Source organism: Amphiura filiformis, unplaced genomic scaffold (assembly GCF_039555335.1).
Source record: "Amphiura filiformis unplaced genomic scaffold, Afil_fr2py scaffold_594, whole genome shotgun sequence".
NCBI lineage: Eukaryota > Metazoa > Echinodermata > Ophiuroidea > Amphilepidida > Amphiuridae > Amphiura > Amphiura filiformis.
The window spans coordinates 977,451-988,708 of record NW_027306058.1 but is presented as its reverse complement, the minus strand read 5'-3'; the positions used below and the strand labels follow the sequence as shown (position 1 = coordinate 988,708).

The 11,258-nt window shown below is 35.4% G+C and overlaps 1 long non-coding RNA gene across 1 annotated transcript; it reads right to left on the bottom strand.

The window, feature by feature from the left end:
* Positions 1–2,524: 2,524 nt before the first annotated feature.
* Positions 2,525–5,576, bottom strand: LOC140145712 (uncharacterized). Its single transcript, XR_011858126.1, has 3 exons — positions 5,527–5,576; positions 4,121–4,195; positions 2,525–2,576 (listed from the first exon to the last, which is right to left on the bottom strand). It is a non-coding gene; the product is annotated as an uncharacterized lncRNA (long non-coding RNA).
* Between the last annotated feature and the right edge of the window lie 5,682 nt (positions 5,577–11,258).

The window sequence follows — 11,258 nt, the reverse complement described above, 5'->3', positions numbered from 1 at the left end:
TTTCTATTACACCAGTTGTGATGGGAATCAGTAAATGACCGCATATCCTGCCTGGAATGAGAATGTTAAATATTCTGCAAGGGCTCCACTATATGTGTCTGGGACTTTTTAGGATAGCCCAGACAACGTATCAAGTATTATTTGTAATTTATCATGCATGCTTTTGAGGTTTGTCTGGGCAATCCAATGCTAATATTGATATGAAATTCAAATTTTTCTAAATAGATTAGAGTATATAAAGTAAATTATAAAATAGTACTTGGTACTGGCCCTGTGCTCAAACTCAAATTGTTAAATTTTAATGCTATATACTGGTCTTCAGATTCACAAAAGTAATGCCATGAATTGATGATGAAGTCAACATTGAGTATGCCTCAACGTTAACTTTACATGCCATCTAATTATAAAGGTCCTTATGATTAGTAGTGGCACATATGTATATTACAAACTTTTAAAAGACTTCATGGCAAAATGGACTGCGTGTTGTGCAAGTTACAGAAACAGCATTTTCATAATATTGTGACTGTCTTAATCATGTTTTGAGTGGTCATGAAAAACATGTGTAAATGAGTGAAATTCAAAGAAAACTGACCTGTGCCCAGTAATTCAAACCGCAATGCAATTGAATTGTACCATTGATGTGGATATATGCGTATCTCATAGGCTTCAATTGTTTGTGGGAACATCTGTGCTTGAGGTGTATTGGAATCCTCGTTGCCTACAAAAACCTACATGCACAGGGTAGAGTAAGACAAAATTCTTTACAACATTTCTACAACGATATTAAAAAAAAAAAAGAAGCAGAAAATAAACTTTATATTTTATTTGGGTGAGTTGGAATCAAAAGCCTTTGTCACCTCAGCCATCATCACCACCACTATATATTCACAACCATAGAGCCAAAACTATTAAAATAAAGAGAATGGTATAGACTACAGATTATTTCTGAGTAGAAGATGTTGGAAAGCTGTGAGAACATGATAATAATAAATAAATAAATAATATATTTTGGATTAATATCACACATTTTTCCAGAGGATTTCATAGCGATGTAATACCGCTGATACTGGTGCTTCGTCAAAATCCATCAACTACAGATTGGTTTGCCTCAAGTTCAGTAGTGACGTGTGTATTTCGCTGGGCAGTATTGAATCATGCGAGTAAATTTAATCGCACAGAGCTTAGGCAAAAAAAAAGGGAATTGTTTGCTTGTTCATAGATCACTTTCAGAAGTTGGGTCGGTCGGTCGGGAAAAGTTTCTTTTGTCTTGGTTTTTTTTTCCATATATCTTTTTTTTCAAGTACCAAAAGTATAATTCGAAGTACTTATTTTACAACATTTCTTTTATATATTTAGTTTTTCAGACGAAAAGTTCATGACATTCTCCTGAAAATTCAAATTGTAAAAAAAAAAAGAATCTCTGTAAAAAGTTCTATGGTCAGGACTACTGAGATGGTCGGTTTGATGAGGACAAGCAAATTAGCAAACAACTATTTTTTTGGCGTTACACGCACACGTTCAAGGGCGGTTTGTCGACATGCTTGCATCGCAACCGCGAAAAGGCATCAAGTCACCACAGAGCTTTAAGTGAGCTAAAGAATAGGCTGTTTCCGAATCTGGTGCAAACCTACTTGCACTTAGATTATAACATCCACCAATTATCTGTGCAGTTCCCCAAATTCCATTTGTTGAAGTAAATTTTTTTTGTAACAAAACAATTAACTAATCACCGGTTTTTAAAGCAGGAAGAAATTGCAGATCCAAGAGAAAACCTGCAAGAGTGAGCATGGATCAGGATCAACCAAGTGCAAATACAATCCTATTGCACGACTGGGGCTTGAACACGGGACTCAGTGGTGCAAGGCGAGGGAACAAATGCTGCGCCAACTCGTTCTCCCATGGCGAGAGCGAGATGCATATTCATGGGGGATTTCATGATGAACATAACCCATTTTTATATCAGTAGAATATCTTTTAAGTTAAAACTGTTAGTACCTAAATATGCATTCTATCAGCTGGTAACTGAAATTTTCTGCCAGTTTTGCATGTTTTGTTTTGCCTTTTGAGGAAAGCCACCTAGCTTAAGACAGCTGCTGCAAAATTTAAGTGGTGGGATAATGCGAGTCCGGGAATGCATGCATTTAAATGCATACATTTAAACACAAAATGTTGCGTTATGTGATATGCCGCAAACCAACCAAATTAAAATGTGATAAAAATAAAAACATGTCCATTATTTAATACCTGAAATTGTCCATAGGCACTTTTCACAAACTGAAACTTGCTGTATTTCTTTCTGTAAGAAACATAGTACTTGGTCACCCAAGCCTCTTCCATGTGACACCCTTGCAGTATGACGCCTTTGACAGGTGTGTCCTCGGCAAATTGCACTCCTATCCACTCTGTTTGCTCATTTGTATTTGGCTTCCACGCACCAGCAGATTCCCATTGTCGGCCACTTGGTTGATTCAGTCGAGATCTTGATTTAGAATATCGATGCAATATATGCAACTTTTCTGATGATGCGCAAATCTGGTCGTCTTTAATAGACCCACTCTCCATTCCAAGTGACACATCTGGAATTATTCAAAATATGAATAATTTGATTATAATTCTGACACTTGCTACAAGAACACCCTAAAATCCATTCAAAATTCAGTAATTTTGACATTTCTTTGAAAAAGCATGCTGACGTGATTCACTTTAAACAGTAACACCCCAATATTCATCAATAATCAGATTCTGTCATGCTTTGAAAAAGCTTAACATGTATGTGCTAATTTTATGCAGTGCAAGCGGGAAATGTGAAAACAAGTAATCGGCTATATTTCAATATCATTATTTTGTGTTAATATCTTTAAATTACAAAAACAATGATATTGGAGATAATTTCATACCACCAATAGGAATCTCTCTAAGCAGACTGAGAGTATGCATGGAATCTTTTCATCTATTCTAGAAGTATTAATAAAGTTAAAATCTTACAGGAAAGGAATGTACATGTGCACAGTTTTTGGGCAGGTTTGCTTATTTAGAATCACCCTCTTCACTTTTTATTTCTTTGCATTTAGCTGTGAACACATTTTGGATATCTCTTTTGAAATAGACATTAAATGTAAAATCAATTTGCTTTAATTATGTTACGGGTTAGAACTGGTTCCAACATCATTTGCATATTGAGCTTAACTCATAGAATTGATACACACATAATTTCATGTAAATCTTTTTACAATTTTTTACCGTTTCCAGTGTATCAAATTTAATTTTGGTTCTGAGATCCCCTACACAAATCTGAAAAAGGTATCAATATAGGTAGGCACCGGAGTTTTGCGCGGTTCGCGCAAAAGCGCACATTTTCGCGCATTTGGGTGTCCAAAGCGCATTTTGGGTTCCATCGAGAATGTTCACGATTTTGACCCATCGATAAGCTTAAAGTTAAAACTTACGATTTTATGCCCCAAATCGGCAGCATTTACAAGAAAATTCACGCAATATTGGTTCTAACTTCACTTATGTACATCAAAATACAAATAACGATCATTAAACCAAGCATAATGTGGGGAAATTTACCCTTGCTTTCGACATTTCGATCGACGATTTGTGATGGTCGCCATCTTTATTTTTTATTTTTTCCAGAAACTGGAAATGAACCCGGAAATTAACCGGAAGTAGGTCGTAATTGATTTACATGCCATCGTTTTACCGAGGTTTTTTCGTGTTTTGCATTGATAACAGCTAGGGGATCACGCATTTTAGCGCATTTTGACCTATTTTTTGGCGCATTTTGGCGCATTTTGAAAAGTGGCCAGCGCATTTTGCTGTTTTAAATCGCGCAAAACTCCGGTGCCTAAATATAGGTTTGCTCTCATTTGTAGTTGACATGTAATGTATAATCATGCTAAATTTGAAGATGCTACCATTTACAGAACCAATGTAAATTGAATGACCCTGGTATATTACTTCCATGCTGATTTAGCATATAGTGTTTTACCCCAGCATTGACTGCTAGTGTGTTTATAGTTGCCTATATACTGAAATAGCTTTGTTTTGTTTGGTACAATTTACACAAATTCAAATGACAAATAAATTCTTATTTTATTTATACATTTTAGACACTTACTGAAAATGTCAGCACTACCAAAGTCTATCAGAACGATCTCCTGACATCTTGGCGTACGGAACATGAAATTATCGTCTAAAGGATAAAAGCACAAGTACACAATATTGTATTATTTTTCCATGGTATTATAAATTTCTCACAAAAGGCGTATTTTAAAATCAAGAAACATGAAATGAAATTAAAGAGTCCACCCAACAACATGTACTTGTATATATAAAAGTAATTATTTCTTAGCATTCAATAATAAACGTTACTTTCAAATGCAAATTACTCTTTCCTAGAGAGGTCCTATGTTTAAATCCTGATTAAGGTTGATTTTCTTTCCTTGTCTAACTCTGGATAAACAATTGACCATTTTAGATTAGTTATCATCTAAACTGCAGTTATCATATTACTTCCAACGAATTCATATAGAGGCAGTGAGAGTGGACAAAATTGTTTTCAATTAAAATGGGAAAAAATCAAGTGATTTTAATTTTAATTTGTAATAATAATGACCTAAAACAATAAAAAAAAACATGTTTTTCTTAAAAATCTGGTGGACAAAATCAACCAAAAAATTTTGATGAGCATCTTTTTTCTTTTTTTTTGCTTCTCTTTTTTAATTGTTATTATCATTTTCCTTGGAGAAGGGAACTTTGAAGTTTTGTTTGTATTAGGCCTAAAAAAATTGTTTGATTGACATAACATAAAAACAAGGAGGTTCTCAAACCATGAGTCTCAACTGTTTTCGCGACCACCTGCTTTCACAATTACTTTTGGTATAAGTAAATGAACCTGCAACAACCCATGGTGACCCCGAAATGACCTTCCAAAAAAAAAGTTTTAAGTAATTTGACCTCATCTGACCCCTGGATGACCTTGCCTCTATCACTGTTTAAAATTTATTTTTTTAGTATATTCAAGGACATTCTCTGTGATAAAAAGTTACAAATGCAACTTTTAAAGCTGTAAATTGCGTTTGATACAGGCCTTGGACCTTTTTTCGTCCTTTTTTAAAATTAATTTTTTTTATTTCCTTTAAAAAAAAAAAAATTTATCTATTATGCGTTTGATACAGGCCTTGGACCTTTTTTCGTCCTTTTTTAAAATTAAATTTTTTTTATTTCCTTTTAAAAAAAATATATTTATCTATTTTTTTGCAAAAAGAAAAGAAAAGTCTAGGGTCTGGCCTAATCTTAGGGTAGGTCGGGTTACGCCAATCAAACAATTTTTTTAGGCCATATTGTTTCTAACTTTTAAATAAAATCTAAACAAAATGTACATCTTCATTTTGGGCTTCGCCAATTGAGTCACAGTTTAGTCAGTTTGGGAGTGGATTGGCGGAGGACTAAACTTGTTATTTTGTTCTCCTTGAAAATTGTCCAGTAAACCTATGGTAGATCGGAAAAATTGTCAGCACTTACCATAAATATCATTGTGGACAATTCCATGTTCCCACATGTGTTTGAGGGTACACAGAATCTGACGTAACCAACGTATACAATACTCTTCTGTGACCGGAATGTAGTTTCTCCTTAGCCTCATCCTTTCAGCTAGAGTAGGCCCCTTCATGCAGCTAAACATTAAGCAGATGGTACAACATCCATGATCATCAACCTCGTAGTGAACTCCGAGAAATTCAGGGCACCCATAGCCCACTAATATCCAGGATATTAGAACCTCCTCTCTTCTAAATTCTGAGGCGTTTTTCAGCATCTGTTGAATAATAACACAGAAAGAATAGAATTATGTTGTTTGTAATTATAGGCCTACTAATAAAGGTTTGTAAATACAACAAATATGCAAATAAGCTCATTAATATCAATAATATCAATAATAAAATAAGCAAATAGCAGAACAAAAACCATTCAGCAGAAGAGGACTGTGATCTTTTTTTCATCTATCAAGTTCTCTATCACGTACCAAGAAAAAAAAAGTCAAAAATTGCGCTTTTAATTGCAAAGTGGATGATGGAACTTCCTACAAACTATGGTTAATAAGCTCATAATTATCCATAATTATTCAAATAACATTACACAAACTATAATTCACAAAAGGTGATTATAATCTATCAGTAGGTACTCGGGCAATCTAAACTTAAGTCCCCATGATAACTCTCTCATTGTGTCTCAGCAGCCAATTATAATATTAATAAGGAGGCGGCCTATATGCTTCACCCTGGCAGGGCATAAGACAATGCGAAACATGATTAATATATAATGCAAGGATCAGAAACAAACAATACAAGCCCGAGAAATTATAATCTACATGATCTGTTTGGGGCTCGAGCAAACTGACATATGAAAATTTTGAGAGAGAAAAAATTAGGACTCAGCGGGGATTGAAACCTGGTCGCTGGATTAGTGGGCCAGAGTCTAACCACTGCACTATCCGGGTTCAGTACAGTAGGTACTCAGGCAATCTAAACTTAAGTCCCCATGCATGATAACCCTCTCATTGTGTCTCCACGGCCAATTATAATAAAATATAACAATAATGAAGAAGTAGGCGGCCTATATGCTTCATCCTGGCAGGGCATAAGAATATATGCGAGGATCAGAAATAAACGATGCAAGTCCGGAAGTCATGATTTAAATGACATGTTTGGGGCTCAAGGAAACTGACATATGAAAATTTTGAGAGAGAAAAATCAGGGGATTGAACCCTGGTCGCTGGATTACCGGTCCAGAGTCTAAACACTGCACTCTCCGAGTTCACAGTAGGTACTCGGGCAATCTCAACTTAAGTCCCTATGATAACTCTCTCATTGTTTGGAAGTACAAAGAATAAAGTAGTCCATAAACAAATAAAACGAAAAATGGATGTTTGAAATTATGTTAATCATGTTTTATGACAATAATTTGTTTAATATAACTTTGTCAGTAATTATTCAAGGCAACTAAGAAAATGCAAATATGACCCACACATTCACAATTTTCACAATGCCAGCCAGACACAGACAGACAGTGCAAGTTACAAGTCAGTTTGCAATTAGATTCAATCATGTTTCACCGTTGTTCATCACCGTTTAACAGCGATGCGGCTGCGTCGTCTGGGTGGTGAGCGAAGTAAACCACGCAGCCGCGCCGGACGCGAGTTGTTAAACGGTGATGAACAACGGTGAAACATGATTGAATCCTTTCAACAACGAAAAGAAGCTAAAGATCGTATATTTCACATGATTATTTCATGAGGAATGTTAGTTAATCATTGCCCCTCAGCCTTACAAAAACTTCGATGATTTCTCTGTTGATATCGGGAATAAAACTACAGAATAAAACTGCATGTTCAACTTGTAAAGCTTGAATACGCACACATGTTCCAGGCATGACGAATTTTACGCGCTCTAGCGTAACGCGTAGTCTCGCCCGCGTTCGCGTATACTCTACAGTAAAAGTGTGGATTCATCATGGATTAACAACGGTTGGCTCCAGTACAAAGGTATAGGAAGAGTTGTTGAACTGGTAATAATGTGCATAATTGTAGGCCTATGTGAGACAAAAGTTTTATTGATGTTGAATCCGAATAAATGCGGTGGTCATACTCGATCCCCCTACCAAATTGGAAGTTCATTCAGTGATATGTTGAAAGTAGGCATTTTATAGGCTTGCCGCTTTTATGGCCTCCTTCAGAGCCCAAGAACAACAAGAAGACAGGTGAATATATATGCAATTTATCATGTGTCCAATTCTTTTTCACAAGCTATATAAGCAATTTATCGCTTAGTGAAAGTTGCTCGCATCACATACTGTAATATCTGGCAAAATACAGTTTCCAAGAAAATCACAATTGAAATTCTTTCAAAATACATTTTCGTCATGTACATGTATGTCGCTTTGTGTACATGTACTTATATGATACATATTTCATGGTAATTGTTTGTATGTAACGTATTAAGAAAAGACTTCAAATTTGGTTAAATGAAGTTATATTTTATAAAATTATATCCCATTTCTATCTTCATTGTATATGTTAAACACACAATTTCCTTTATTTTGCTAAATACTGTGTGAACCAGCTTATTACGCGAGTATGGCGATCACTGTAGAGATAAAAAAATTTTAAACTGAAATACCTGTGGTCTATAATAAGGAAGTGACACAAATTAGGGTGATATAGTATAAACACTGGGTGGGGGGACTGGGATTCCTCTTTGGAATCAAGAACATTTTGGATCTGAACAGAATCTGATCTAGTTTTGTTTGTCCTTGGAATTCAAGTCAATGTCAAAATTGCCATTTTAAAAGGGAAACTGGAGAGAAAACCCCAAGACTCATTTTTTGGCTGATTTTGATTTTTTTAAAAAGGTGTCAAAATCCTCAAGAGATATGTATAAACATATGTATGATTTTTTAAATAATTTTCTTAACATTATGATTAGTTCACAAGATACCTACCTTCAGAGCAAATACTCTCTTTGTTGCATAATCAACTGCTTTGATTACGATGCCACAACTGCCTTCATTGGATTCTGTGTCATAACAGTAATGCACATCCTTGATGTATGGTTCCGATGAACTACCTCCTAAAATATCCTATTAGATTGAAATTAAAAAAGTAAGAGCCAACAATTTATTGTTGCATACAGAGCCGTTGCTATGAGAGGGTGTGGATGGGGATACAACACCCACCCCACCCCACACCTACCGAGCCCTACAAAAGGAGGGAGAGAAAAAAAGGAGAGAGAGAGAGAGAGAGAGAGAGGGGGGGGGGAGAAAAGGAGAGACAGAAGAAGGGTGAGAGATTGAGGTATGAGAGAAACAGGGTAACACTAAAAACTGTACAACTTCAATGAACCTCGAAAATAATCATACATTGTATTCTAGGCCGGCAGGCCCTATTGGGCCTACACAGATGTTATGGATGGCAGAGGTGACTTGATCCATGATGGGTGCGTCCGTTTTCTTTATTGTACAAAATTGACAAAGAACTAGATTTTGCAAGATTGGCTAAACTTGGCCCTACTCTACAGAAAATTGCTTCTGGTTTTGGCTCATTTCAAAATATTAATTATTCAATATTTGTGTGTGCTTCGGACACATTTGTGATGCGATCAAGCAAAATCAGTCAGAACTCAGAAATATTTTCATTTTCTTATAGCATAGTAAAAAGTATTTACAAAGCTGCATTTTGCAGACAACCCCATTGAAATTGAACAACCAGTTCCAAAGATATGAGCAACTAAAGAGTTTCCAAAACAAAACAAATGAAATATTTCCTATATCTCAAAATCAATACTTCCGAGTTCCGACGGATTTTGCTTGATCGCATCACATTTATCCCAAATGAATTTCACAGGTGGGAAGTGGGGGATAAAGTCATTTAAGCAAGGCAAAAATACCATGTAATGAAATCAGAACACCTTCCTTATATGCTCTTGTCACTAGTATACTTACATTGTGGGGAGTGATAAATGTCCTGTTACATTTAGGTCGAGAGCTTTCTTCAAGTGTAATGATACCATCAAGTTCCTGTAAAAAGTCCTCTAGATCCTTGATGTCCTTTCGTGATCTGGTTCCTTCTTTGTCACTCCAATCACCAGCATCTTTCCTTGCCTTAGTAACACCAACTTTAAGTTCCTGGATTTAAAAAAATCATTTAATTGGCATGGTATAAATCATGACATTCTTTACTACCATTGTATCAATAAATTGAGGCAAATTTAAATTCTTATGAATAAATTGAGGCAGTATGGGATTGATGATAACGAGCTTCTATGAAATCTTATTTGAGCAACAGATCCTGGAATATTTCAGGATATTAATAGGTATTCCAAGGGCTCTATGCTGTTAATTTCAAAATAGTCAAGTTCATACAACAAAAAATCATTCTTCTAATGTTGATGATAATGCTATAAAATTCAACACAAATTCTCTTTTGCACATATTCCATGTCAGAGCTGCTCAGTTCTCATATTTCTGAACAGTTGTCACCTGCGATAATATTTGAATTGCAATAAATGTTTTTAGAATACTTCGAAGCAAATGGGTTGATTTCATATTAATTTATGTATCAAAATTGTACTTCCTGAAATAATTTTGCTGCCTCTAATTGCATTTTGTGTTCAACTGTTTCATAATGTATAATACTTTCTGTATTAATTACAATTAGGCCTACACGTATCAGAGCCTGGTTGGAAAGCAGTGTTGGTCATTGAAGTACATGATATTACCTTCAATAAAGAAAGATCAAACTAAAACTAACCTTTCCATCCTTATTTTGCCCCTGTGTCTGCAGTGGTTGATGTACCTCACTTCTCGAAATCGTCAACTTATGTAGGCTATACTGTGTATTACGTTTTGCTCCAAGTGAACCATAGAGTCGTAGAACACCTTCATACAGTTTTGTCAAAGACTTGAAGAACAATACAACTGCTGTCCCATTCGGGTCATTTACTCCACCTCTATTTCTTGCATGCGAGTCTACTAGTGCATAAGTATCGAGACTATGGATCTTTACGATGGCCGTTGTGTAACCAAAACAAACAAAAAGTGCAGAAGCTTTTGATACTTCATGTGAAAATGCTTTATGAAGAGCAGTTAAAAGATTGAAGAAAGGTCCTTCATCCTTCATGCAGAGAGTACCATCAAAAAGCTCCTTGACATCCCATGTAATGGCAACATCTTCAAGAAGAAAAATGTTAGGCACTTCATCTACAGCAGGACAGCCAGATAGTGCATACCGATTGTACCTCTCATCTCCTTTGATCACAACTTCATCTACATCATCTGCATCCCATTGGTTGGGAAGTTTTTGTTGAGCTTTTATAGCTGCAACTAATGCAATTACAGTACATTGTTGGCCTGCAGATTCCTTAAAAGCTTGATCTCCTTGATGAAATGATCCCAGTGTGACAGAGTCATGCTGTGGCTGTGATTGACTGATAGGCTGGTTTGCTTGTAGATCTTCATCTCTGAGAGCCTAATAAATTAATAATGATATTAAATAAATTTTAAAAAATATCATTAACAAAACATTCAAGACTACATTTAAAGCCATATTGTAACATTTCCATAAAAAAATAGATTAGTAATAGTACCGTATTCCTTTTCCATAAAATGTTGGCTTTTACTGTCAGATGTGTCCCCTTTTAATTCTGAGCCAAACAATTGAGTTTAAGCAAAGAAAATAGGAATTTACTACCAGAGTTGATGTC